This window comes from Bubalus bubalis, chromosome 14, assembly GCF_019923935.1.
Source record: "Bubalus bubalis isolate 160015118507 breed Murrah chromosome 14, NDDB_SH_1, whole genome shotgun sequence".
NCBI classification, from domain to species: domain Eukaryota; kingdom Metazoa; phylum Chordata; class Mammalia; order Artiodactyla; family Bovidae; genus Bubalus; species Bubalus bubalis.
In genome coordinates this window covers 74,385,867-74,413,827 of record NC_059170.1, presented here as the reverse complement: position 1 = coordinate 74,413,827, position 27,961 = coordinate 74,385,867, and the positions used below count along the sequence as shown (strand labels likewise).

General features: G+C 42.8%; 1 protein-coding gene and 1 long non-coding RNA gene across 4 annotated transcripts in view; one reads left to right on the top strand and one right to left on the bottom strand.

Moving 5' to 3' along the window:
• The window catches only part of MACROD2 (mono-ADP ribosylhydrolase 2), a 2,318,987-nt gene that overhangs the window by 1,805,981 nt on the left and 485,045 nt on the right, over positions 1 to 27,961 (top strand). The window lies entirely within an intron of this gene.
• LOC123329286 lies at positions 6,296 to 7,663 on the bottom strand. The gene is made up of 4 exons (XR_006640012.1): positions 7,106 to 7,663; positions 6,902 to 7,011; positions 6,687 to 6,818; positions 6,296 to 6,432 (listed from the first exon to the last, which is right to left on the bottom strand). It is a non-coding gene; the product is annotated as an uncharacterized LOC123329286 (long non-coding RNA).

Sequence of the window (27,961 nt, the reverse complement as noted above, 5' to 3'; positions counted from 1 at the left end):
AGCACCAAGATGCGGGGCACCTGAACAGCTCTCAGGCTTCTGATCCTTCCAGGCTCTGCTGCTGCCCCTCTGTCCCACAAGTGGGAAATAACAGGTTGGTCACTGACCTTGGTGATGCTGGGCCATTCATAGCTGACCTGGAGCTCAACCCCTGATTTGGCCGAAGGCCAGTAGGTTTTTGTTAAAACAAGCACAGCCTACCAGCTGTGGAAGTTCATCATTTACTAGTGATTTATGACTTTTATTTTTTCCTCTTTAACCATGATGCAGCCCTTGTTTCATTAGGTTTATTATGCTTTTAATTACCTTAGGGACCTATTTGGTGCCTAATTATCTGTATGACAGGAAATTAAGCTTCTATTTGTCTGTAGGCACTGAGTAACCTTACTTTCCCCTCCTCCCTTTCTTTTGGCTTTTTTAAATGATAATGTGAATTGCTAATCTAGACTAAAGTGGTTTTGCTGCACTTTTAGACCAGCTATGAGTTATAAAGCATTTGATGAACAATATAAAGGACAGCCAGTTTTTGGTTAGTTGATTGTCAGTTGACTCATAGCATCATAGTGGGTACTCTGCCATCCTGGGCAATTTTAAAGTCTCCCTAGTCTGGCTTAGGAAGTTTAAATCCTGATTGCTACTTAGTAGCTATTTGTCCAGGGAGGGAAACCTCAATGCTTTAGCATTCTTATCTGTAAAATGGGGATGAAGTAAGACCACAGAGAGTGACTGAGAATTAAATTACATAATGTGTGTTAATATATGTAAAGCATTTCAACTCTTGATACGTAGTAACTGCTCAATAAATGATCACCATTATTACTGAGAGTCCAGATTGGTAGATATGGATTAAAGTTTTTTTGTGTGTTTTTTACAGCCAGCTATTGTCTATTTCAGACCAGAGATGAGCATTTCAAGGGTTGCATGTTTCTGATATTGAAAAATACAGAGGCAAAGTTGGCCCTTAGTCTGAAAACAGGAAAATCTCTACCACCCAGACTGTTTGATCATGTTTTCCTCTGACTTCTCAGACTAGCTCAGAGATGCTAATTTAACGCTCATAGTCAGGAAAGCTTGTATTTCTTCCCTTGTCTTATCTTCCTAGGTCCAGCTCTTGCCGAAGTTCCCAGTAATGAATTCTATAGGTAGTGAGATCCCCTCCCAAAAAAATAGGAAAGGGAGAGCATGAACAAAACAACAAGTCCCCAGTCCCCTTAAGTTTTATTTATCTTTTCCCATGAAAAAGCTGAAAACAGTCCTTCTTCAGACCTATTGTCACAGTTGTCTTCATTATTCAAAAATCTCAGGAATAAAGTACAAAAGAGATGTAACAGGAGAGCTGAAAAAAACCCAAAGCATGCTTCCAAGCCTAGGTTCTCTTTGCAAAGCATCCCTTTCTCATCAGCCTTTGTCAGATGGATTCGAGCTTTTACCAGTAAGACGTAAATATTAAATCAGTGCACTTCAGTCTCTGTAGTTCAGAAGCAACCCTTGTGCCCCGCCTGGGGGATTAATCTACGAGTCTGAGCGCCACGTCTGCAAGGAGGCACTCGAGCGGCGGCGAGAGGGACACATGAGCACACGCAGACCAAGCCAGGCCAGGATGAGAATTGCGGTGCAGCCGCCCCTGGTATCTGAGGAGCGATGACTCTGACATTATCATAGTGAGTTAGATGTGATATGAAGCAATTATCCAGTTGCTTTTTGGAATATTGATGCTTGAGTTGTCTCTGCACATTATCCTCGTCTCACGCTGTGACCCTGCAGGACTTAATTCTGACACCCTGAGTCTCTCATGGCAGAGTGATAAGGCACTCTGGCTTAATCTTCCTTTTCCTAGGATGAGACTCTGGCACTCACCCTTTTTATTAAGGCGGAGTACTGATAAGGCGAGCTACTGCCCATCTTCTTTCTCCACTTGCAAAATATGATTTGTACCTCAAATTCTCTAGTGCCCCGTCCCCTACGGCATATACTGGCACAATGGCATTTCCTGCTAATTGTAAACTACTCTCATAACAAAGGCAGACATTATTGCTTTTTCCTGTAATCACTTGCAATAGGCCCTGCGTTCATAAGAGACACTCCTTGTAACCCTATTTTAATAGTCATCTGAGGAATACGAAATAAGATTTATTTAGACTGGATGCATCAGGGCCAGACTCACTCCATAGGTGTAATGCCTGAAGGCATGGAAATTTCACTCTCCAAGAGGTGGCCTATTTTCTTCAGTTGAAATTGACATTGTGTCAGCATTTTGCTTTCATCTGAAAGGCTATTTCTCAGTTCCTTTATTGGTAGATTTCTTTTAATTTTCTGAAAGCAGATTTTTTTTTTAGTTTGAAGCATGGATTGACTTGTCCATATTGTAAAAACTTCATATCAGCTTGTCTGTGCTAGACACACCAGGAGGTGTCTTTCAAAGAGGCTGGAGGAAGCCCCTTCTGGGTGCTGTGTGTGGCCAGCCTTCCTCTGCCCCCGGGTCTGAGGTCTGTGATGAGGTTCCGGGTAGTATGGGCCACAGCTGCGGCATTGTGGTAACAGGACACACATCTGTCCGTATACTTGCATCTTCTGGGGCTGTGAAGAGATTTCAGGAAGGCAGTTTGTGATGGTGTCCAGGGTTTAGGTATTTGATGGTGGGCTGTCCCCATCCATACATTTAATGGAATGCTGGCACCTTGCTTCCTCTCTGTAAGCCATTCTGTCATCGTTTGGGAAGAGAGGAGAACCATAAATTCCTTGTGCATCTGGTATAAGAAGTAAATGAGTTTCTCAATATAAAACTCTTAGCACAGGATCTGTAAAAAAGTAAGCTTGTCTCAGAGAGACAAATACCATATGATATTACTAATCTAAAATAGTGAATATAACAAAAAAAGAAACGGGCTCAAAAATACAGACACCACACTAGTGGTTACCAGTGGGAAGAGCTTTGCAAGATGATTAAGTTCTAGATATCCTTGTGCAACAATCAGTTCAGTTCAGTTCAGTCACTCAATCATGACCGACTCTTTGCGACCCCATGGACTGCAGCACACCAGGCTTCCCCGTCCATCACCAACTCCTGGAGCTTCCTCAAACTTATGTCCATCAAGTCAGTGATGCCATCCAACTATCTCATCCTCTGTCGTCCCCTTCTCCTCCCGCCTTCAATCATTCCCAGCATCAGAGTGTTTTTCAAATGAGTCAGTTCTTCATATCAGGTGACCAAAGCATTGGAATTTCCACTTCAGCATTCCTTCCAATGAATATTCAGGACTGATTTCCTTTAGGATGGACTGTTTGGATCTCCTTGCTGTCCACAGGACTCTTAAGAGCCTTCTCCTACACCACAGTTCAAAAGCATCAGTTCTTCGGTGCTCCGCTGCCTTTATAGTCCAACTCTCACATCCATACATGACTACTAGAAAAACCATAGCTTTGACTTTGTTGGCAAAGTGATATCTCTGCTTTTTAATATGCTGTCTAGGTTGGTCATAACTTCTCTTCCAAGGAGCAAGCATCTTTTAATTTCATGGCTGCAGTCACCATCTGCAGTGATTTTGGAGCCCAGAAAAATAAAGTCTGTCACTGGTTCCATTGTTTTCCCATTTATTTGCCATGAAATGATGGGACCAGATGCCATGGTCTTAGTTTTAAGAATATTTATAACACTACTGAATTGTACCCTTAAAAATGGTTAAGAAAGGAAACTATATGTTGCATGTAATTTGTCACAATTTGCAAAAAAAATGGATTTTGCAATTAGTTGAGGAAATAAATGTAAGAAAACTTATAAAAACTGAACACAAATAAATTTTCTAGAAAGTAATTTAGCACTGTATCAGGAGACTTAAGAATGTCCATACCCTCTTTAGGTATATCTTAAGAAAATAATCAGAAATATGGTCAGGAATCATTTAATGCTCTTCACTGAAGCATTATTTATGATTTTAAAAAAGCATACTTTCATTTTGATATTTGGCAAAACTAATACAATTATGTAAAGTTTTAAAAATAAAATAAAATTAAAAAAAAAAAAAAGGCATACTTAGTCCTCAACCAGAGGTTGAGTTAAATGAAGGTTGGTATGTCCATAGGAAGGAAAATGCAGCTTTTTAAAACTTGTTTTGAAATATACTTAATGATGTGAGGAATATAAAAAATTCTGTTACATGAAAAAAGTATACATAGTATACAAAGCTGCAAGTTCAATATGATTCCACTTCTTTAAAACGTAAGGCCATGCACTCAAATCTGGCGGTGGTTGGATTATCTGTAATGTGTGTGAAAGTGCTTTGTGAACCATAACTTGGCCCAAAGGCAATGGCTGTCAGCCACTCAGAGTGGAAGACTTGAGCTGTACCAGCATAAATAACCTATTTTAGGTGTAAAATAAGTCACATTCAGCATGGAGTAAGCATTTTCCTGAGCTTTCTATGTGTATTACCTTACTCAGTCCTCCCAACTGATCTGTGGGGAAGTACTGTTTCTTTTCCAATCCTTGATTTAAAAATGAAGCCTGGAGCAGTCATACAACAGCTAGAAAGCTGAGGAGCCATGACGTTTGGGCCCAGAACTCCCTTGCATTTATCCCTACTAGTTATTAATAGGTGATGCTTAGTCACTCAGCCGTGTCTGACTCTTTGCAAGCCTTTGGACTATAGCCCTCGAAGTTACCCTGTCCATGGGCTTTTTCAGGCAAGAATACTGGAGTGGGTTGCCATTTCCTCTTTCAGAAGATCTTCCTGACCCAGGGATCAAACCCACATCTCCTGTGTTTCCTGCATTTCAGACAGATTCTTTACCCACTGAACCATCAGGGAGGTTCCCCCTACTAGCCAGCCAACTCTGATATAATCTGAAGGAGAGCAAGAAAGGCGGGTCATGACTGCCTGTGTTCTGCCATCTTGTTGGCTTGGGAGCTAGCGGGTGATGTCCAGGGCCAGCTCCTCCTTGTCATTGACTGAGAGCAAAGGTCTTAACAGAGGTGGCTGATCAGAACACCTTCCCTTGCTGGGTGTTCTGATGCTTATGTATTGCAGCCTTCGCTGGAACCAGTCAACACTGAAGTAATGAAGCAGAGTCGCACATGTTAGCTGGTCAAAGTCTTGGTGCTTGGCAGCCTCCTTGAGAATGTATTCAGAAAGGAGGATATTGACTCACTGGCTCAAATGTGCTGGACTTGGTCAACTTTTTCCACAGCAAGGCATTTATAACATGCATTATTTGGGAAATCCAGAACGCTCTGTGAGCTACTTTAAATTAAAAGTGCTCTTGAAAGCCATGACTGGAAATGACTCCCTTAGCCCTTCAGGCTCTTGCAGTGATTTGCAGTATACTTTCACGGAAGGGTTTTCGAAGTGATTTGGTTCATTATATGTGCATCCTACATCGAAAGAGCCCATGCATGACACAGGATTTATGAAGCCAGAGTACTCCTGCTTATTAGAAATTTCAAGAACATGAAGCTTTTCTTGAGTTAAATAGACCTAAACACTTTGAGAACCCCAAAGCATGAATTGAGATCCTGGGCTCAGTGCACGCTCTGAATACATGTGTTCCCTTACTGGTGTACACATTTCCCTGGAGGAATAGGTGTTAAAATGGGTCTCTTTCCCTCTCTATTTCCATGAAGACATAGGTCAATGATGCCACATTCCATGGTGCTCACCCTGAAAAAGTTCAAATGGGAAGCCTGTGATCCCTTAAAGAATTCTTGAACCCTTTCTCCATACTGTTAGTCTAAAAGCATTGTCAAAAGTTGTTTTTTGGTTTGAAAACAAACTTTCTAAGATAGATGCTGGTGGTGAGTCCCATTCCGAAATACTGGGAGGAGTATTTTCCTCTCACCTCAAGCCTACGTAAGAAAATCTTCAATGAGACTATTCCAAGAACTTCAAAAATACATGGTTTTTTGCATTTGAGGACTATATTGGCCTGATTTTTTGTGTGTTTTTTGCATTGAAGTAGTATATTGGCCCACTTAAATAATATAGGATGTTGGAAATGTTTTAGCAGCTTGTACTGTGGAGAAAAAGAGAAAGTTGTTCTTCTATTAGGATTTGGTTTATTATAGAGGGCAAAGGATCCAAGAGTGCTACCCATGGACCAGAAACTGGAAAATAACTTAAATGGAATTATCTTGGGTTCTGTCCAATGGGGCTGCCCAGAGACATGAGGAGACCCGGGGAAAAAGAATCTGAAGATAATCCCAGATTCCTGGGTCCAGCTGAGAAACAAGTTATGTACCAAAGGAAATGCATCACGTGTAAAAAGGCCACCACAGGTAGGTGTCCTGTGAGGGTGTGAGATCAGAGGGCCTTCGAAGAAACCACAAAGAGGCTTCATAAAAAAAAATGAGTTTGAAGAGGAGCTGTTCTCAAGAGCACAAAACCCTTTCCTGTTTCTCTAACTTCTGCATCGTCCATGCTTCATCCTCCCCTCTCTGACCTAAATGGCATCAGAACTGAAAGTTAACAAGAGAAGCAGGGAATAAAGGCAGAAGGCTGCCCACGCCCATTTCCCTAGCTTCCCACCTACAAAAAGCACCAGCTGGTGAAAGAAAGAAGTTTAACTTCAAATCCCACTTGAGGTTTTGATTATTATATAGGAATCAACATTCCAGATTTTAGCAAGCGATACTGTATCTGATGACTTAAAGTTTCAAGACATTTTATTGACATAAAATATCAAGAAAAGCTTACCCTCCTCTCTGCTCCTGCATAGTTGGATTGCATGTAGGAAATAGCCACTTAAAAAATTCCCAGAGACGGGGCCATATGCTTCTGCGGTGATCTTAGTCTCCAAATCAAAGTTTGGCACGCATGATTTGATGCCTGAATACAAAAGCAGTTTACATTATCGACTGAAATCATTCCTGAATATTCAGACCTGTGATGGCTTTAACCTTGTCCCTTACCTGAGACAATGTGAATAGAACTGGCCTGGGGTAACTTTTCTGCTCAGTTGGAAATCTTCTCCAGGAGAGTGGTCTTAGGCAAATTGCTTAACCTCTCTGAATTTTTGCATCTTCATCCACAAATTGAAAATACCAGATGATCATAATGAGACCCAAATAAACGAATGAAAGAAAATTGACAATCAGCACCATGAAAGTCCTTACCGATGTCACTATTCTTGGCAGGAGTGTCAGAACCAATAGGTCTAAATTTTAAAATTTCTATATTGGCATTTTATTTGCACAGAATTGCATGAAAATTACTTCTTAAAAATAACATGCAATTCAGGAGACCTGCCTCCCTCGTAAACTTGGGCTTAGCCAGGGATGTCGGAACCACAACAGATCCAGGAACTCCAGGTATCCAACTCGGATGCCTTTTCCATTGAAGGCTTTTCCAGAATGCCCTCCAGGCTGGCAGACTTTTTCAATGGCACTGTCTCTCCCTTTGGCTGCTAAGTCTGGGTTGATGCTCACCAACTGAGAAACAGCTCAGAGGTGAAAAGAATGAGAAACAACTGATGAGGAAAATCAGTGAATCAGATCCCATGTGCCAACCTTGATGGTGTCTCCTTTCCATCACATGGAAGCTCTGCAGGTAGTCAAGGGTCTAAGTTTCGTTATTCTTGAAGCCCTGGGCTTCATGCTTCTCAGGCCATGGTAGACTGGCCACTGTCCCTCTAGGGGACCCTCCTCCTCCTCTCCATCCCCAAGTTCATTTTCACTGTTTTCAACACTCATTCTCATGTGCTTCTTGCAAGTTTCTGGTAGCCTGTTTTAACTTCCTTTTTGATTCATTAGTTTTGCTGTTGTTTTTGTTGTTCGAACCAGCAAGTCACAAGACAAGCACATTTGATCTTGATTTTGCATTGCTCATTATCAGTTCTCCTTTAATCATTTTCTTCTGATCTTTATCAAAAAAGTTATTTGTAAAACCCAGGGGGAAAAAAGCCCTTCCCAAGTGCCCCCCTCTTCTTTTTCCTCTAGCTCTGTTAATGACAAAGCAGCAAGTGACTTCACAGAGAGCTTTAGGAAGTCTAACCAAAGACAAAATAGTTGTGTGATGTCCAATATACTGAAAAATGTCTTTGCAGAAACTCTGTAGTTAAGAGCCTGGGGAGGAAGGTAAAGGCATTTTCAAAAATCAGAAGCTCAGAGGAGACAAATGGTGCTTGATGAGCTCTTGAGATGAATACCACAGGCTAATGCGAGCAATCACCAGTTTGTGGAGAATATGCTGATATCTGCAGAAAGAGTGCAGTGGCAGAGGCGAGCTTACAGATAAACATAAGAGCTCAAAAAATATTACTGCTGGAAAACCTTGACATTCTGACCATCTTTTATGGAGCAGCTAGAAGGGAAATCCAGGGTTCAGTTTTCTGCAACTGATTATCCTTCCTCTAATACATTCATTCGAAGTGGGTCAATACTCCACTCATCCAGCTCCATCACATGGCAATTCAGCCAGGCAGCCCCACATTCATGTGATTGTATAACCACAGGATGACAGAGCAATAAGAAACATACATTGATAATTTTTAAAAATTTGAGTCAGGGATTAAATACATGAAGGTAACTCAGTTCAGGATGCACACTGTTTCTTTCTGTTAATTACACCCTCAGCCTCATTGGGTTTCCAGTTGCCAGCCCCCATCATTGGGAAAGAAGCTGGCCATTGGACTGTCTGAGTTGTGCATTACCCACCTTTTCACACCACTCAGGACCTCTTCCATGGGTGCTTCTTAGAGAGCCCACAAGTAGAAAGCTCTTCGCTTCTGCAGAAAGCTCAAGCAATAGAAAAAAAAAAAAAATGTGTGTACCCATTCCAAGCAATGTATGCTCAGTCAATAAACCTCAGTTGAAATGAACAAAGAAAGTACATTTAACGTTCACAGCTACATGCAAAAATACTAATATATAATCATACTTTGTTCTTATGGAGTTGGTAATGAAAAGTATAGTTAACTAGTTGTCTGTTGGATTTTAATATTATCCTACCCCTGGAGGAATGTTCCTCAAGGCCTGATGTCCAGCGATGGGTGATGACTTTGCTATTGGTTGGTTGGCTCTGAGCCCTCCAGTTAGCAATAACAAAACAAGGACTATTCCAACCCTCAAACTTGACTCATTCATCCTTTCCATTAAAGTAAAGCATGGCAGACCAGGTAAATTTGCTCACAGATGACCTTGAACCATTTGGGTTCTTCAGTCATCACTGAATCACTACAGATAATGCAGCAGATATAGGCAGACACCACCCAGATCCCCCACTTAAGAGTGTAGGGAATGCTGTAGGGTAGAAAGCCTCAGCTACCAGCCCATACGGGCACTGTCACACTAAAGAGAGCCAAGGCCATGCTCCCATTTCAGTTGGTGCATGTTCAGTGATGCAGCAGCTTGGGGGAATAAAGCCTTGGCCCCTTGGCTCCAACTCAACCTTCTGAAAGGTCTTGTTACTTTCAGACTCCCTGTGGAGCTCTCTGTGACCTTTGAGACTGCAAGACTATCACAGCTCCATTTCAATTTTCTGCCCAATTTTGCTTTTCTCACTTCCCTTCTAGGGATTTTGATCCCAAGAGCACTTTTTCATTATCCCATTGCCTCTAAGTCTTTGTTTCTGAGTCAGCTTCCTGGGGGAACCCCACCTGTGACAGCTTCTTCATTTTATATTATACTATTGGGTTCACACTTACAGACCTAGTGAGAGCTCTTTATTAGCCTGGAAACTACAAAGAATATACTAAAATAATATGCTTCCTTTTCAAGTTATCATGCAGCTTTTCATAGTTGCATCCAAAAAACCAGAAGCTTCTCGAGGAGAGATTAGTGATCAATGATTTTTATAAGAGGAACCCAGGATAAAATACCTATATAATGAAAACAGAAGAAGAAATGGTAAGGAAATGGATTCTACATAAGATAGTTGCTCCAACTACCTAATTATTATTGGGAACTCTGCCATCTTACTTCCTGCAAGAAACAGGTCTATTAACAGCCATCCTTTGGCAGTTCTTATAGATTATTTCTTTAAAAATATAATCTAGAAAATTTAGCCAATGCCATTTTCTTTTTAAAAAAATCTGATCTATTTCTTGACTGTATGTTAGTCTAAAAATTACACTGCTGTGGGTGTATAATGGGAGAGACTTTATTTATGTTGTCTTTTTCGAAGCCTATAGCTACTTCTAACTGAAAATAACTGCAAATAGGTCTGGCTCAAGACGTGTGATTATTGTATGTAGAGATCCTTTGCTTAGACTGAAATGCTCATTAATGTTCTTTGATTCATATCCAAAACATCAAATCAAGCTCTAGGGAAAGAAATCAACAAAACCAGCCTCTCTAAGTTGCAATCTGAGCGGAGGAAAGTAGGAGTACCCTTGACCACGAAAGGTGGTTAAATATTTAAAAGATGCAGGAGGCCTGAAATTTTTACCACTTTTAAAAACCAGTTCACCCGGTGTTTGATAAATCAATAAACTAGTTGGCATAAAAGGAAAATAGAAGAGAATTTCACCAACTTCCCTCTCAACTGAGAGAGTCCTTTCAGCAGTAAAAAAGACTCTTCGGTGGGTGTTCAACCTGTAGTCTCTTTAGAGAACATTGAAGATTTTCCTGGAAACACAGTGTCTTTAAATGTTTTCAGAGTTGATTCAACAACATGTGCTGTTGGAATGGTTCTTTGCAATAACTCACCAGTACCTGGAATCTGGTGGGCTACAGTCCATGGAATCCCGAAGAATCAGACGGGACTGAGCAGCTGAGCACGCCTAGAATCAGTTGTTGTCCTCTGTTCCCTTCTGTTCCCCAACCTGGCATGGAACTCTGAATTCCAGCAGAGTTCAGATTTAGATGGCAGCTTTCTGTGATGTCCTGCTTACAGGTAGCTTTCTGCATCCCACTGCTACTAAAATTGGCAAGATGTGGCATATCAGATCCACTGTGCGAGTACGCTTACCACATGGGCTTCTGTTTAGGTATGGGAATGGAAAGGAAATGGCCCAGCAGAGTATTGCCCAGAATTTCAATACACAGGGGTAAGGATCCATCCAAGTGGGCTTATTTGGTTTCTTTCTTTCCTCCTTTCCTCCTGTCTTTTCTCTTTCTGATTTTTAACCCAGGCAGTGCAACAAAACTACCGACTGAATTTTTTTACATGCATTTTATTTTTGGAGAACGCATGTGCTCCAACACTGAAAAGCTGTCTGGGAATGGAGCCTGAACAGCTTTATTTGTAAAATGCCCCACAGGCAGTTCAATAGCAGGTTTGAGAAGCACAGAGCTCCCCCACCCAGAAGGAAAATGCCAAAGGACAAGAGATAGGAGGGGACATGCCAAGTTGTGGGCCCAACCACAGACTGTCACCCACCTCTACTGAGTTGAACTACAGAATCTGTGCACCACCTCTCAGCTGCTGTCAACCTTTCTGGAAAGTCTCAGAAAGACACGGCTCCTCTGGGGGTTTTACTGGAGTGTCAGAGGTCTAGACTCCTCTATGGCAGAGCAAAGCCTTTACTCTAGGGTCTTCTCTTCTTTTTCTTAAAAATTTTACTTATCTTTTAAAATTTTTATTGGCATATAGTTGATTTATAATGCATTTCTGCCGTACAGCAAAGCGAATCAGTTTTGCATATACATATATCTGACAACTCATTAAAACTGGCAGCTTAGATTTGCATATTCCTCTTAGAGATCTCAAAAATCATTATGAAATAATTTCACAATGCATTTTACAAGTATCCACCCTTCTTACATGTTAACAATTCATGTGAATTTTTAAGTCACGACCCTTTAGGAAATAGAATGAAGAAATGATAGACTGTGGATGTAATTTTAGCAGCAAAAGGTCTTTGTTTTATTCCCAGATGTTCCTTCAAGTGATTTTTGACCTTAGAAACTAAAAGGCAAATGTTGTGTGACTTTCCCCCCCATTGCAGTACATGTGCCTTTTCAGACCCTTCCCAGTTCTCTTAAATCTTTCCACTTCTTTTCTCGTCTACCGGCACGGCAACACATATGTAGTACACGACCCGTGCTCTTTGATTTCCTTTGAATCAGGAGAAAATGTGCCTGGGTGGAAAATCGTGGGTCCTTCTCTCTTTGAGCATTCTTTCTTCTGCTGTCTTGGGGCATCATTCTTTGTAATATAGGTTTTGTTTTTTTTTTATGGTTTCCCATATTTGCCAGAGAAAGATGCAAAATGAAAAGACAATATTGATTCTTTTTCTTCTGGGGGGCATAGACTATTTCAGAAAACTTCAATCAAAAAGATGGGGTTGGGGTGTGTGTGTGATGTTTCCTCAGGAGTAAATCAACATTAGGTAGGCTCCAAAATTAAAATCAGATGGAATACATAAAATAAAAAAACAGTTATTTGCTAGGTAATAACAAGAATACTGTATTGTAAAAGCTCACATAAAATTGGTACACTTGAAAATACTAATTTGGAAAAATCTGTTGATAATTTTGTTTTCATTTAAAAGCAATTTTTGGGGGGGACTTCCCTAGCAGTCCAGTGGTTAAGACTCTGAACTTCCAATTCAGGGGGTATTGATTCAATCCCTAATTGGGGAACTAAGATCCCATATACCATGGGTGTGGCCAAAAAAAATCTATAAAAAATAATTCAAAAAATAAGACAATGTTTGTTAATACTAACTTTTGTGTTTAAGAAATAGACATGTCTTAGAATTTCTCATTACATACATACTGTTGTCTCAGTTCAGTTCAGTCACTCAGTCGTGTCTGGCTTTTTGCGACCCCATGAACTGCAGCATGCCAAGCCTCCCTGTCCATCACCAACTCCCGGACTTTACTCAAACTCACTTCCATCAAGTCAGTGATGCCATCCAGCCATCTCATCCTCTGTCGTCCCCTTCTCCACCTGCCCCCAATCCCTCCCAGCATCAGAGTCTTTTCCAATGAGTCAACTCTTTGCATGAGGTGGCCAAAGTACCGGACTTCCAGCTTTAGCATCATTCCTTCCAAATGACACCCAGGGCTGATCTCCTCTAGAGTGGACTGGTTGGATCTCCTTACAGTCCAAGGGACTCTCAAGAGTCTTCTCCAACACCACAGTTCAAAAGCATCAATTCTTCGGTGCTCAGCTTTCTTTACAGTCCAAATCTCACATCCATACATGACCACTGGAAAAACCATAGCCTTGACTAGACAGACCTTTGTTGGCAAAGTAATGTCTCTGCTTTTGAATATGCCATCTAGGTTGGTCATAACTTTCCTTCCAAGGAGTAAGCGTCTTTTAATTTCATGGCTGCAATCACCATCTGCAATGATTTCTGTTGTCTAGAGCCTGCTAAAACTCACCTCCCACGAGGTCCACTAAGAAGCACAGTTCCTGGTTGTAATACCATGTTTGTCTTTGATATAATTCAAGGATCTTGATTTCCTGTCTCTCAACCTCAAGTAAATAACAATGCTTATGTGTATCTCTTCTTGGATTCTCCACTGAGAAGTCAGCCCAGCATGTCCTAATATGAACTGCTAATCTCCTTTAATTTTGTTTTCTCAAATATTTACTGACTTGTTCCCTCTCCCTGTCCCTACTTTAGTGCCTTTGCTTGGATTCTTATAGTTTCTTATTATAATAGAATGTTATATTAACATTGTTGTATTGCTTCTTACTTGGTTTCTCTGCCTCCAGCTTTGTACCCCTGAAGATCTGTCTTCCAGTGGTGTGAGCCATGGAAAAATGCAAACCCACACTGGTACTTTTTCACTGAGAATTCTTCAGTGTCTCACTATTGACTCTTGAGCAGCGCCCTCAGCTTCTTTCTAGGCTCATGCCTGATTCAGACTCTACAGTTGATTTTCCACGCACATCCACAAATGGGCCTTCTCCTACCTGCATTCCTATGTCATTTCTACCTTCACCTGGAATGCTTTCTTTCCCCCACTTCAGTTGATTGAAACATTTCCTTGAAAGTGAAAGTCGTCAGTCTTGTCTGACTCTTTGTGACCGAATTCTCCAGGCCAAAATACTGGAGTGGGTAGCCTTTCCCTTCTCCAGGGGATCTTCCCAACCCAGGGACTGAACCCAGGTCTCCCGCATTGCAGGCGGATTCTTTACCAGCTGAGCCACAAGGGAAGCCCAAGATGACTGGAGTGGGTAGCCTATCCCTTCTCCAGGGGATCTTCCTGACCCAGGAATCGAACTGGGGTCACCTTCATTGCAGGTGGATCCTTTACCAGCTGAGCTATCAGGGAAGCCCTAGTTGCCATCAGTCTTTCAGGACGCAGTGCAAATTTCAACCTGCACATGACCCTGGACCTCCTTCTTCTCTACTCTCCCAAGGTCTCCAAAACATTTCTCTACATGACACTTGCCACATTTAATTCATATGATGTATTTTATATCCCACCCCACCCCACTAGGTTCTAGGCCCCTTGAGAACAGAACTGTCACATCTTCATCTTAGCACCACCAAATATCAAGTTACACATATATGCTTAATTAACACTTGGGGGCAGAAGCCAGAAGGAAGGTTACAGTTTAAATAGTAGAAGGACTTTATTTCAAAAATTGGAAACTGAGACACAAGAAACTGAAGTAACATGTCAGACCAAATGTTCATTCTGCAACTAAGCTGAAACGATGGTGTGCTGCCTTCTGACCTACTTTGAGTTATAGTAATTTGACATATCCATGCCAAATATCCATACTGGTATAACTTGATTATATTGACTTTTCCCTAATTACATTTATTAGAGAAAACTGCGGGGATGTTCTCTCCTCTTTCTATTCACAATGACCCAGTAAGTCAATATTTTCAAGCCTTTGACCATTTTCTTTTGCACATCTCTGCCTTGATTATACTCTACTGTAGTTTGTTTGCAGTCTTATGAATCTCACACATCATGCCTACTAAAATATTTCCATAAGCCAACCTACCCATTCTAATTCTGTGTGATACATTAATTTGCATGGCATTGTAAATGTGTTTGCTGATTAAAATTGATACTCAGAGACTGAATTGAATAAACAGCATGAGTGGAAAAAGAATTATGTAATATGATATTTTGGTATGACCTGATCCTCGGTTGACCTATCTTAACATGGCCACATGTTTGTCCAAAACAAGTTGATCAGAGAGGAGGAAAGTGGAAATCCTCCACTTCACATCATGGTTCCAGGGCATGATGTTCTTGGGCTTTGCAAATACATAGCATATAAAGTTGTATCTTTGTTCTATTATATGTGCGTTTCTGTCTCTCAGTCAGTCTTGCTTCAATCCGAGAGCCCTCTTGTGATAACTTCATGATTATTCTTGCTTATTCACATCTATCACTGATTATAACATTCTTCCACTGCATACTCCCTCACTATCACCTCCAGGAGATGAGTAAATTTTCTTACACATTAGTTTTGTGGTTCAGAGAAGGCAATGGCAACCTACTCCAGTACTCTTGCCTGGAAAATCCCATAGATACAGGAGCCTGGTAGGCTGCAGTCCATGGGGTCACTAAGAGTCGTATACTACTGAGTGTCTTCACTTTCACTTTTCACTTTCATGCATTGGAGAAGGAAATGGCAACCCACTCCAGTGTTCTTGCCTGGAGAATCCCAGGGACGGGGGAGCCTCGTAGGCTGCCGTCTATGGGGTCGTACAGAGTTGGACACGACTGAAGCAGCTTAGCAGCAGCAGTTTTGTGCTTGGTCATAAGACAAGATTTGGTCAACAGGATGTTAGCAGATGTCATGTAAACAGAAGCTTGAAATGGCCCAGAACTTGAGCCTCCACCATTGCCAGAGAAACTCCTTGCTCTGGGTAGATAGCATCCGTCTCACCTTGGTCCTTGAGGAAGCACGTGTGGAAAAACCAGCCTGAGAGCAGTCTGTGCTAGGGAGCCAAGTCTGGCTGGACCCACAGCTCAGAGCAGAGATTCCCGGGCAAGCCCAACCCAGGTGAACCAGCCAGCAGGTGACCCACACAGACAAGAATATGCGATTGTTGTTTCTTAAAACCACTGATTTCCTTGGGAATGCTTTGTTTTGCAGAAGTAGCTGACTGATACCATTCCTCCGTCACAGGCTACCAAATTTAAAAATCATAAGCCTTTTCCATCGTTGACCCCACTATGCTCTTTATGGTCCTCATCTCGTTCCCTTTCTCTGCTCTTAGGCTTTTTGAAAACCCATGTGAGTCTTGACACCTTTGCTTGTGTTAAGTTGCTTTTCTTCAGTTCTTATTCTTCTCTCTTCCCCTTTACTTGACTTGCTACTTCTTCCAGGAATGCTTATTTTTCAAGGTTGATCTCATTTTTGCCTTTTTCTTCTGCTGCTCCCTGAAAGTCCCTTGCATCCTTTCATCGGTTCCCTTCCGTGCCTGCTGTTGCCCACCCTGGGCTCTTCTTCTGCTTCTCTCATGTCCTGCAGGGCGATGGCCCCGGTCCATCCTGCTGTCCTTTCACTGCCCCTCCACAATCAGAAAGGCAGATGAACAAATGGACTGAAATCCTCCCCTTGATAATTGCATTTTGCTTTCTGGCTCCCGCCGTCCACCCACCCCCAGCTGCTCAGAGATGGAGCTCATTAATTACACTCCTTCCAGGCTGCTCTGTCTTTGAACAGCAGGAAGGAAAGAAGGAAAGGAAGTGAAATGGGCCAGGTGAGGGAAAGAAGAACCATGGGGAGCTTGTTAATGGCATCTTTGTTTTCTGAAACGAGATTTGGAGAAAACAAGGCATAAGGTAAACCCATTGTGTCAGAACTGAGAAATAAGCTTCTATTTGTCTTGCCAAATTTTAAAAATGTGCATAATTCCTCTCCATCAGCTCACAACAATATTGAAGATGCATTTGACTACACTGGAACACATTATCAGTCTAAAATGCCCAGAGGCAGTACAATACAGTCATCCATATGCTTCTCTGAGTTAATTTGAAATACAGAGAAATCAGGATCCAAATGGTCCCCATGAACCCTCATGGAATCCGGCCCATGTGAGTGAAAAGGGAGCTAGATGGCTGATTCTTGTGCCACTCGTCAGTCTCAGGGATGCCTTAGGTCTGTACCCTTTTGGGATGAAGGGAGGTGGATGGGTGCTATCAATGCCTGCAACCCTCAACTGCTACTTATGTTATTGGCTTAATTGCATTGCTTTATGGAATCCTTGACTTCTAAAGCCTTTCCTAAAGGATCAGCAGGGGCTACACCATTGCAGTATAAATTAACATAATTATAGTCATGAATGGATATAGTGGGTTCTTAGTCCCTCACCCACCCTCTCAGGAGAGTGAGATTGGCCACAAGATACTCAGTCCACAGCAAGAAAGCCCCCACAGGCACCATTACTTCCTTCTCTAGCATCATAATCTGTGCAGTCATCTACAAATTCCCTCCCAGGTAATGAATTTCATGGAATTACCGCCATGTGAAATGTTTCTTTTCTCTCCTTTTCTAGCACTCCTGGGAATACCTGAAACACAGGACACTCTTATTGCAAATTTATGTTAAAAGTTACGGCTTCCCTGGTGTCTCAGTGGTAAAGGACCCTCCTGCCAGTGCAAGAGACAATGGTTCGATCCCTGATCCAGAAAGAGCCCACATGTTGCAGAGCAGCTAAGCCCTTGTGCCACAGTTAGTATGCCTATGCCCTACAGCCTGGGAGCCCCAACCATGGAGCCCGTGTGCCACAACTCGAGAAAGCCTGCATGCTCAAGAGCCCATGCTTTGCAACCAGGGAAGACACCACAGTGAGAACCCCGAGAAGAGAAAAAGCCTACACAGCAAAAAAAAAAAAAAAAAAAAGACCCAGGATAGCCAAAAATAAGTAACTAAATAATTATTTTTGTAAAAAAGTTTTCCTTCACATAGACCATATTTTAGCTCATAACCCAAGACTAATGTGGGCAGATTGAACACAGATTTCCAGGGAGGCCCATTCTCTTTGCCCGCAATCATTGCCACTTCATCCCTTCCCCTCCTAAGTGGGTGCTGTCATATTTCCTTGGGCTGTTGCAACTGATTCCCACAAAGCAGGAGGCTTAAAACTGCAAAAATGTATTCTTTTACAGTTAATGAAGCCCAGAGTCCAAAATCAGCGGGGTTAATTTCTTCTGGAGGATCTGTAAATGTGTTTGCCCCTCGCATCTCCTAACTGTTCCTCGTGGTTGCTGACAATCCCTGGTTTGTGGCTGAAAGTGCTCATCCCTGCCTTTGACTTCACATGGTCTTGCCCTGTCTGTATCTACTTCTTATCTGTCTTATAAAGACATTTGTCACTGAATTTAAGGCTGACTGAGGTAATCTAGGGTGATACCATCTCTAGATACTAAACCATCTCTGTAAAGGTTCTTTTTTCAAATTGGCCATATCCACAGGCTTCAGTTGCACATATCCTTGGGGGCTGCCATTCATCCCACTGTTGGTACCCTGGGTGTCGGCATCTTTGTCTTCAAAGGTATTCTCAGTGTTTGCACTTACCACATGACTTGGATTTGGAGGTGACCAGAAATACATCCTGAGCTAAATCAGACCATTTTCCATCCCTTCAACTGGTGTTGGCAATGAACTGCCACTGGACCCGTGAGGATGATGGCTTCTCTGGCCTGGCCTGACCTGGACCTCATGGAGGAGACAGAGGAGAAAAAAGCAGTAACCACTCTGGCCCCTGGGTATCCTAATACCCTTGACCATGGTCTTCACGCTGCATCCTAATAGATGCACTTAAATCTGTGCATCTAAGAGCATGTTGGTCATTTGTTGAGAGCCCACTCAGTGCCAGATACATACTTGTAAATTGCATCTTATTAAGGTAGATACAAGAGACAGGGATCGAGACCATCCCCATGGAAAAGAAATGCAAAAAAGCAAAATGGCTGTCTGAGGAGGCTTTACAAATAGCTGTGAAAAGAAGAGACATGAAAAGCAAAAGAAAAAAGGAAAGATAGAAGCATCTGAATGCAGAGTTCCAAAAAATAGCAAGAAGAGATAAGAAAGCCTTCCTCAGTGACCAATGCAAAGAAACAGAGGAAGACAACAGAATGGGAAAGACTAGAGATCTCGTCAAGAAAATTAGAGATACTAAGGGAATATTTCATGCAAAAATGGGCTCGATAAAGGACAGAAATGGTATGGATGTAACAGAAGCAGAAGATATTAAGAAGAGGTGGCAAGAATACACAGAAGAACCGTACAAAAAAGATCTTCATGACCAAGATAATCACAATGGTGTGATCACTGACCTAGAGCCAGACATCCTGGAATGTGAAGTCAAGTGGGCCTTAAAAAGCATCACTACGAACAAAGCTAGTGGAGGTGATGGAATTCCAGTTGAGCTATTTCAAATCCTGAGAGATGATGCTGTGAAAGTGCTGCACTCAATATGCCAGCAAATTTGGAAAACTCAGCAGTGGCCACAGGACTGGAAAAGGTCAGTTTTCATTCCAATCCCAAAGAAAGGCAATGCCAAAGAATGCTCAAACTACTGCACAATTGCACTCATCTCACACGCTAGTAAAGTAATGCTCAAAATTCTCCAAGCCAGGCTTCAGCAATATGTGAACCATGAACTTCCAGATGTTCAAGTTTTAGAAAAGGCAGAGGAACCAGAGATCAAATGGCCAACACCCGCTGGATCATCGAAAAAGCAAGAGAGTTCCAGAAAAACATCTATTTCTGCTTTATAGACTATGCCAAAGCCTTTGACTGTGTGGATCACAATAAACTGTGGAAAATTCTGAAAGAGAGGGGAATACCAGACCACTTGACCTGCCTCTTGAGAAATTTGTATGCAGGTCAGGAAGCAACAGTTGGAATGGACATGGAACAACACACTGGTTCCAAATAGGAAAAGGAGTACATCAAGGCTGTATACTGTCACCCTGCTTATTTACCTTATATGCAGAGTACATCAGGAGAAACGCTGGGCTGGAAGAAGCAGAAGCTGGAATCAAGATTGCCGGGAGAAATATCAATAACCTCAGATATGCAGATGACACCACCCTTATGGCAGAAAGTGAAGAGGAACTAAGAAGCCTCTTGATGAAAGTGAAAAAGGGGGGAGTGAAAAAGTTGGCTTAAAGCTCAACATTCAGAAAATGAAGATCATGGCATCTGGTCGCATCACTTCATGGGAAATAGATGGGGAAACAGTGGAAACAGTGTCAGACTTTATTTTGGGGGGCTCCAAAATCACTGCAGATGGTGACTGCAGCCATGAAATTAAAAGACCCTTACTCCTTGGAAGGAAAGTTATGACCAACCTAAATAGCATATTGAAAAGCAGAGACATTACTTGGCCAACAAAGGTCCGTCTAGTCAAGGCTATGGTTTTTCCTGTGGTCATGTATGGATGTGAGAGTTGGACTGTGAAGAAGGCCGAGCACCGAAGAATTGATGCTTTTGAACTGTGGTGTTGGAGAAGACTCTTGAGAGTCCCTTGGACTGCAAGGAGATCCAACCTGTCCATTCTGAAGGAGATCAGCCCTGGGATTTCTTTGGAAGGAATGATGCTAAAGCTGAAACTCCAGTACTTTGGCCACCTCCTGCGAAGAGTTGACTCATTGGAAAAGACTCTGATGCTGGGAGGAATTGGGGGCAGGAGGAGAAGGGATGACAGAGGATGAGATGGCTGGATGGCATCACCGACTTGATGGACGTTTGTTTGAGTGAATTCCAGGAGTTGATGATGGACAGGGAGGCCTAGAGTGCTGCGATTCATGGGTTCACAAAGAGTCAGACACGACTGAGCAACTGAACTGAACTGAACTGAAGGTAGATACTGATGTTTCATTTTGCAGGTGAGGTAGCTGAGTCTCAAAGAATTTACAAATTAAAAGCTGCCCACAGGGACATGGCTAAGTCAGTGGCAGAGTCAGGCCTGGAATCTTGCCCTCGGACTCTGTGCTCCAGGGGTTTCCCATCGGCGCACTGCCTCTTCCGTGCAATATCGTGTCATCACTTGCTGGCATGGCTACATGTTTGAGCTACTGTTTTTATACCTATGGTTTGCTTTGCATGATTGTAATTAGGAATCCTAATCGCCGGCCAAGCACCTACTGGGTGCCTGTCTGTCCTGTTGCTGCTGATTGACAGCCAGGAGGACCCCACGTCCCTCTTGGTAGGGCAGTACTGCTCACAGCCCTGAGGGAATTAACATGCCAGCCCTCATCCTGCTGCACTTTCTCATGATTAATTCAATCTAACTCCGCTTATTCCTTCATGCTGTGACCCCCCTCGGCATTTACATGCTAAGCTTGTGCTGTGTTCATTTGTTCTGGTTGAAATATGGCTTTGTAATTGCTTCTAAACAACTTCATTTCTGCATCTATTGTAGGCAGAGTGCTAAATCTGGCAGTTCGAGCAGTTGCTAGACAATGTGTATAGGCTCTGAGCAATACCTGGGAGCCAGGCGTGCCGTGGGGATATTGCATCCTACCTACCCTCCAATGATCTATGGAAGTCTCTGTGTGAGCACGCTTGGGTGCAGATCACGGCTGTTTCTTGAACATCTTCCCCAGCAGGTCTTCTCTTGCCTCTTTGAATTCAATATCTAACCTCCCTGCTCCCAACGAGACACAAGTTTCCATGCTTCCCACAATGAGGTAACTTCATGATACCTGACTGTGTAAGTAGATTTCCCTACAGTCTGTGAGAAAACAGTGGAAGTTGGTGAGATTCAGGCCACAGCATGATGGGTTCCCTCGCTACTTTAGTAAATAGTTCCTGGTGCTTTCATTCCAAGAAGAGTCAGTCTTATTCCAAATTCTAGAGTCTAACAAACACAGATACAGCAAGATTCTGCCATGATGGCTTAGGATTCTTGTCTCTTGGCTGCTACCCAAATCCAAACATTATCTCGTCCCCCGGATTTTACTTCTGGCCTAGTTAAGAAAATGCTCCAGTCTAATTGTCTGCCTCTATTGTGTCGACTCTTCTGGGAGATAATGGTGGCTGATGGGGTTCCGCTGCCTCCCTTTTGGCTAACTTTGCATAATACTCATTACATTATCTCTGTCTTTTCCCATTAAGGACTACAAAATCATGGGCAATTGATTAAGCTCGAGACTCCACAAGAGCATCTTTTGCAATGAAGCTCTTTCAGAAGTAGCATTAAAAGACAGATTCTTAGGACACAGAGCAAAATAAATGAGACTGCAGACCCCATGTTCTACAGAAGAAATACTCCGCTATGACTATGACTTTAGTTATTCATCACGCAGAATAATAATTGCACAAGTTCTAACATTGGAAAAGAAAATGAACAGAAAGGATAGCTTCTTGTAGTGATTTTTATAATGTTCCCTAGAATGTGCCTCTAGACAAGAGTGAATGCAAAAAAGAAAATTTTAGAAAGGTAAGCATCCCATGTTTCTAGCTAAAGAAAATAGGACAGACTCTTTTGAAAGAAGAGTGTCTAATGCATTTACTTATCACTGACTAATAAAATGGCACAGACAAGCTGCCTGAGAAGCCTGTCACCCTGCAACCAAGCTCTGACTCCTGTATGTTCTGTTCTGTACATCTAGGTAGAGCATGGTCTTAAATTCCAGACTGGGGATAGCTGCAAAGGGATTGTCATTTATGAGGGAAAGAGATCATTTTCCCTGTGGCAACAAAAAGCGGGGGTGGAATATCCAGCTGCATCTCCTAAACTGTCCATTGATGAAAAGGAAGATTTTTTTACTGGAATTAAGCTGTACCTACTTTATTAGTATGACAGGACAGGTCCCGGGGCCATTTGGCTGTATTAAAATGACAGGCACACTGACCCTGTTGTACTCTGTGTGTTGGTAGACAGTCAGAGATTAATGGCTTTAAAGTTTTCCATCTGCTCCCATCCTTCCAGATTTACTAGTTATGATGACGGTTGTGTTCGTTCCTGATTTAGGTCTTAGATTGGCACGCCGACATCGCAGTGTTATGTTTTGGCTTGTTTATATATATAACACTGAAGAGATCACCTTACTTCAGACTTTATTTGGTCCTTCTTGCCTTTATAAATGGAGAAGGCAATGGCACCCCACTCCAATACTCTTGTCTGGAAGATCCCATAGCCGGAGGAGCCTGGTGGGCTCCAGTCCATGGGGTTGCTAAGAGTCGGGCACAACTGAGAGACTTCACTTTCACGCGTTGGAGAAGGAAATGGCAACCTACTCCAGTGTTCTTGCCTGGAGAATCCCAGGGACGGGGGAGCCTGGTGGGCTGCCGTCTATGGGGTTGCACGACTGTAGCGACTTAGCAGCAGCAGCAGCACCTGCCTTTATAAAGGTAGATGGCTAAGGAGATGCATACAATGCTTATCATCAAACCTCCTTTTTTCCTTTCCCAGTATCCTCTAAAAGCATTTGAATGTAAACAAGAAGGGTTATTTCCTTATTAACATACAATGTTCTGTCTTTATCAGCCATTGTGTTTAGATCTGTAAGATGTTAACCCATTTAAGCTTCTCAATAATCACAAAAGCTATTCACAGTGATCCATTCTACTGATGAAAGGATAGAGGTTTTTGGAAATTAATCTGGTATAAGATTACATAGCTGGGATTTAAATCCAGTCCTCCCTGATTTTAATGGCTTTGCTTCCATTCTCTGTGAGGCTGTCTTCATACAGTGGAATCTGCCTCTTAGCAACCCTGTTGAAAAGGACATAGAAAAGTGGGAAATCTATTTTACCCAGAAATGAATAACATTAGCAGAGGACAGAGGCAGAGGCTGATAATCCACGTGGTGTCATCCGTGCGTGGGTTCCTGGCCGGCTGCCGTCACGGCTTTGTCAAACTGTTACTGTTTGTGACTGCGCTTTAGACCCTGAGCAATTGAGGGACGGAAGGAGAGTGTCACTCTTCATTCTAGACTCCACTAGCCTTGCAGTGATGAGCCAGGCTTTCAAGCACAAGCCGCTGCTCTTCATTTTCTTTACCGAAAAGCCAGAGTTTGAATCCAGCTCATTCCTATTCTTGACCTTGAGGAAGTCACTTTAATTATACCCAGCTTCTGGCAGATGAAAACTAAATAAAATGAATGCCAAACACCTAACCTAAAGTGACAAACAAACATTGAACAAGTATTAAATTTCAAAGATTCTTCTGTGATCTCTTTATTCTTTTATTCTTAAGAGCGAAAATAAACATCACTCCTTCTCTGATCTTTTTCTCCCATACATCCTCCAGTTACTTCGGGAGCTCCCTGTATTTCCTATTTTTTATACATTTGAAAAACTCTGAAATAGCAGTTTATCTTACATTTGGAGTAAAGGGGAACAGGCCAGCCACCCAGCAAGGCATCACCTGTGGACGGGAGCATCGGATCATGTGTTCAAGGTATGGGTTACCCTGTTCCTCTCATCGTCCACAGGTGAGCTGTTTGTTTTGGCATCACTACCTACAGTTGGATTTTAACTTAAATTGGGATCACTATCACTAAGTATATCCTATGCAACATTAAAACAACAAAACGTATATTGTGCATATAGAAAGTGAATTGTCCGACACCTTGCAATGCAGTTAAAGGCAACAGACGTGGTAGATTGTTGGAATAGATCAAAGGATTGCAAAGCTGTCTTTTCTGCCTCTTTGTCTTGCTGCTGACCTTGCCTGTGAGAAGCAGGAGGATCCTCTAAGATGGAAATATCAAACTGTAGTGTAAAAGGACAATAATATCTGAATTTAAGTGAAACGTTCCCAAAAGAAACTCTTTTAAGCCAGAAATGACTGAAAACAAATTTAGTTAATTAAGTGGAATAAAACAGGTTGGCAGGGTTCTGGGCGGACCGTGGGACAAAGAGTAAAGCTGGCATTGGCTGTGTGCAGAGGGTAGGCAGCCCCCCTGGTGCCCAGCTCTGCCTGCTGCAATCTGTGGCCCATGAGGTCAGCTCCTCATTCCTTCTTCTTCTTTTGAGAATGGACTTGTGGACACAGCAGGGGAGGAGAGGGCAGGACAAATTGAGAAAGCAGCATTGACATATATGCACTCTCTGTGTAAAATATTAATATATAGCTGGTGGGAAGCTGCTATATGACACGGGGAGCCCGGCCTGGAGCTCTGTGATGAGCTAGAGGGGTGGGACGGGGGTGGGGGGCAAAAGAGGGGGGTATATCTAATTAGGACTGATGCACATTGTTATTTGGCAGAGACCAGCATAGCGCTGTGGAGAAGGCAATGGCAACCCACTCCAGTATTCTTGCCTGGAGAATTCTGTGGACAGAGGAGCCTGGTGGGCTTCTGTCCATAGCATCGCACAGAGTCGGATGCAACTGAAGCGACTTAGCATGCATGCATTGGAGAAGGAAATGGCAACCCACTCCAGTGTTCTTGCCTGGAGAATCCCAGGGATGGGGGAGCCTGGTGGGCTGCCGTCTATGGGGTCGCACAGAGTTGGACACGACTGAAGCGACCTAGCAGCAGCAAAGCGCTGTAAAGCAATTATCCTCTGATAAAAATAAATACATTGCATGTCTTATTTTTATTTGTTTTTAGCTGTGCTGGGTCTTCACTGCTGCACGCAGGCTTTCTCTAGTTGTTGTGAGCAGGGGATACTCCTTGCAGCAGCTTCCCTTGGGAGCACAGGCTCTAGGCCCTTGGGTGTCAGCTGTTGAGGTGCACAGGCCCAGTAGCTGCGGTTCCTGGGCTGCAGAGCCCAGGCTCAGTAGTTGTGGCACATGAGCTCAATTGCTCCACGGCATGTGGAATCTTCCTGGGCCAGGGATCCAACCCATGTCCCCTGCACTGGCAGGCAATTCTCATCCCCTGCACCACCAGGAAAGTTCCAGCTCCCCATGCTTGATAGCAAAGTGAGAATTGAAGGAGGACCTCTCTATGGTTGAGCCGACACCTACTCTTGGACTTCTGCTGAGAAGTTCGTCACTATTAATCTTGCCTTGCTCTGAAAGCCTCCCCAGGATGTGACTGCACTGTCTGCCTGCCACATCCCAGTGCTGCTGCTGCTAAGTCACTTCAGTCGTGTCCGACTCTGTGCTTCCCCATAGATGGCAGCCCACCAGGCTCCCCGGATGCAGGTTGGCTTTATTCTGTGCCTGTGAATCACTTGGTTCTGCTTTTGATCCCATGCCAGACAGGATCGTCTCTGTTACCCCTATACAGTTTTCTCTTCTGGCCTTCATGCTAGTAAAACTCCTCTTCCAGTTCTAGCTAGAAGTGATAGGCTACATGGTTTTCTGGGCTGTGTCATCAAAGATCTTGAAATTACCTTGCCTTCAATCATTGTCAGTCCTTTACTTTTATGGAGTTTCTCCTGTTACAGATGGCTACTGGAGTGCTGTACCCATATGGGCTTCAATTTCCTGAATCCACTTCTCCATGAAGGCTGATACTTCCCTTCTGCCCAGGCTGGGCATTTTCAGATCTCCAGCACAAAGTCTTAGTCCATGTCTGGAGGTATGCTAGAATGATGACTTCTCCAGGGATACTTCTGGGTCTGACTCTAATGTGTCATTCATTCACCATGTCACAAGATTCTTTTCCTGTTTTGCAGGAAAATTCCTGCTAGGCTGTTTTTCATTTTGGATTATCAGGCTTTGTGGTTCTTCTCTTGTCATTTTTCTCCTAGCTTTTATCTGTTGTTTCTGCTAGCATACGTTGAGGTTCAGTTGGGCTGATGTGGTGGTGAGAGAAGCATAATTCAAACACATTCAGCATCAGAACAGACAGGATTAGACAGTACAGAAGGATGGAAAAAATAGATTTGGGCTGGAGCTTTGAGAGTGTGGTTTCAGTTTTCCCAGGATAACCCAGGAATAATTTATTAAAATCGCCCTAAGCACAGACGGTTCAGGGACTGGGTCCCATCACAACAATTGGTCTCAAAGCTGATCCAACCACGACTAATAGTTGAAAGACAATAATTACCCTATTTTTCAAAGCAAAAGTAGAAATTCAATTGAACTATTAAATATGAATATACTTAATATATTCATATTTGTTCATCTTCATATATTATACTTAATATACTTTTAATATACTTAATATATTCATAATATGTTCACCCAGGGACAGGTGAACATAACAGTTTTCAGACTGTTTAGGAAATGGAAGGTTTATAGACACCATATATTTATGACAGGAGAATTCCACCTTATTCATCATCCATTCCACAATGTGTGCCAAGCACTGTGATAACCCTGGGGTTGCAGAGGAAGGAGGCAAGGTATTTGGTCTCTTATTAGGAAGAAGGACTGCTCATTTACCACGGGGTGTCTAAGGCAATGATGGACTTCTGTGCTCTGGTGTTGGGTGTGGGTAGGACAAGTTCAGGAAGGCTTACTGGAGGTGGTGGTTACCCACTGGATATTGATGGATGGAAACAGGGGTTCCGAAACATGGAATACACAATGTGGGCATCAGACAGCAGCACTTGTTATCCATCAGGACAAAAGAGAGGGTAGGAGTGAAAAATGGACCAGGAAAGGCAGGCAGGGGCCAAATCAGCATGGGGCTTTGTCTCAGGATGTTAGGAGATTGAGATGATTTCTCTGATGTCTCTAGACAGCCATCAATAATCTCAAGCAGAAGCATGGCCTGAACAATTTAGAGGTTTGAGGCAGAGGTCAGGAATCTGGTACAAGGTTGATGGGATGATCTAGGCAGGGAATGATGACGGGCTACATTAAAGCAGTCCTCCTGGGGAGGAAAGGAGACATGGTGACTTCACGGAGGTGCGGTGTAAGGAAGGGCAGAGCAGTAGGGTGAGACCTCCCTTTGTGGCCTGGACACCTGCTGTGTTGAGTACTGTTTGCTGAGTTTACTGAGGAATCGGAAAGCATGGGATGGAAGAGAATGAGTTCTTCTCTCGGTGTGTTTGTGTTCAGGCTCAGGGTACGGGGGAACCAAAGAAGAGATGACAACTTTGTATCTGGAGCCTAAGAGAGAACCACCCAGGCTAGATATTTAGATCATTGGAATAAGATGGAATGGCCAGGGAAATATCTTGTCACTTAACTTTAATGGCACCCACCTCAGAGCATCATGGGATGAAATGGGATAATTGGTAGGTTAAATACAAAGAAGACCCTTGTGTCATGCACAGTGGCTGTTAGTGATCAT